Source organism: Palaemon carinicauda, chromosome 4 (genome assembly GCF_036898095.1).
Source record: "Palaemon carinicauda isolate YSFRI2023 chromosome 4, ASM3689809v2, whole genome shotgun sequence".
NCBI lineage: Eukaryota > Metazoa > Arthropoda > Malacostraca > Decapoda > Palaemonidae > Palaemon > Palaemon carinicauda.
Window position 1 is genome coordinate 2,963,684 of NC_090728.1, and position 2,500 is coordinate 2,966,183.

The following is a 2,500-nucleotide window of genomic DNA, read 5'->3' on the forward strand; positions in this document are numbered from 1 at the left end:
TGTGTGTGTGTATGTATATATATATATATATATATATATATATATATATATATATATATATATATATATATATATATATATATATATATATATATATATTTATGTATATATATATATATATATATATATATATATATATATATATATATATATATATATACATATATATATACATATATATATATATATGCGAAGGGTGATCAAAGTGTTCGGTAAATGTGTGAATGTTTATTGAATTACGAACATTAACATGTTTTGTCACTAATCTCCTTCAAAGTACTCTCCTTCAGCACATACACACTTACTCCATCGTGCCTGCCACTTATGAAAACATTCCTGGAAGTCCTCTTTTTTTTCAATAACTTTATTTGTTTTGTCGTGTTCGATTTGATGTTTTCAGTGGTGTCAAATCGTTTCCCTTCCATCGTCGATTTAATTTTCGGGAATAGCCAGAAGTCGCATGGTGCAGCGAGATTCTTTCCAGCCATGAACTGCCGAACAAGCAGTGACATGTGAGAGGGTGCGTTGCTATGATGCAGCAGCCAGCCATTTCTCCATTTTTCCTGCCTTTTCCCTCTAATGGATTCTCGCAGGCATTTCAGAACTTCCACGTATGAAATAGCATTGACGGCGCAGCCTCTGGGAACAAATTCAATATGCACTAATCTTTCCATATCAAAGAATGCAATCAGCATGACCTTAACAAGTGACTTCGACATTCGTGCTTTCTTAGGTGCTGGGGATGAAGGCTGGGAAGAATCTCGCTGCAGTTCCGCATCCACCATATTCTCCCGACTTGGCACCATGCGACTTCTGGCTATTCCCGAAAATTAAATCGATGATGGAAGGGAAAGAATTTGACACCATTGAAGACATCAAATCGAACACGACAAAGCAAATAAAAGTTATTGAAGAATGTTTTCAAAAGTAGCAGGCACGATGGAGTAAGTGTGTATATGCCGAAGGAGAGTACTTTGAAGGAGATTAGTGACAAAACTTGTTAATATTCGTAATTTAATAAATATTCGCACATTTACCGAACTTTTTGATCACCCCTCATATGTATACTATATATGTATATATATATATATATATATATATATATATATATATATATATATATATATATATATATATATATATATCTATTATATATATATATATATATATATATATATATATATATATATATATATATATATATATATATATACTGTATGTATATATATATATATATATATATATATATATATATATATATATATATATATATATATATATATATGTATATATATATATATATATATATATATATATATATTTATATATATATACTGTATATATATATATATATATATATATATATATATATATATATATATATATATATATATATATATATATATTATCATTATCATCACCATCATCAGCCGTTGCTATTCCACTGCAGGACAAAGGCCTCAAACGTCCTACTACTCCCGTATATTTATGGTATTTCTATGCCCGGTCACGCCAGTAAATTTACTTAGCTCGTTAATCTATTGTCTTCATCGTTTGAACCCATTCTGTTATTCATTTTGACCATCTATTCTCTATGTCCTTTTATTACTTCTTGTTAAAATATGCTCAACTTTAGTTCGCCTTCGTATGCATGTTGGTGTTTTTCTGTCTTTTAGTGTTATTCCCAGCATTAATCTTTTCACAGCTTTTACGTTCTAACAAGTATATTTTCTACTTCTTTACTAAGTTTCTGATGCATAAGTTAATAATAGTAGGACCATCTAACTAAATAATTTTCTTTTTGTTGAAAGTAGTGTTTTACCAAAAGATCTAAATGATCCTTATTTCACGCTTATCCTTCATTTAATATCTGCCATATGTTCTAAGAAAACATTTAATGTCTCTCCTAAGTTCGTATATTCATTAACAATCGATATAGGTTCAACCATAACCCTAATTTATTATCTCTGCACTTTCATTAAACATTATCTCAGATTAACTAGTTTTCTTTCTTCAGTCTTAATGCTTCCCCTATTTAAATATTCTATTATCTTTTCCATTCACTCCAGTTATTACTATAGAGAATAATGTCATCTGGAAAGCTTACATTGTTAGAGCATTCCCAATTAATGACAATTACTATATCTCTGATATATATATATATATTATTAAAAACTTCTCCTTATGTCAATCGTGGAATAATTTAGGAGAGATTGAGACTCCCTGTCTAACACCTTTCTCAATTAATAATTTCTCATTATCTTTATGTAATTTGATTAAAGCTGTTCAAGTGGTCTTACAAAATATTCATCTATTTATCCATCACTGCTAATATTTTCACAGGATCAAAGGATTTCATCATAGTTTATAGATGCCATATATAGCGAATTATACATTAGCTAGATAGTTGTTGAATACCTGCTTCTAAAACCAGTCTACTCTCTTGGTTGATTAAAGCCTAATTATCTTTCTATTCAGCATAATATGATCATTGTAAATG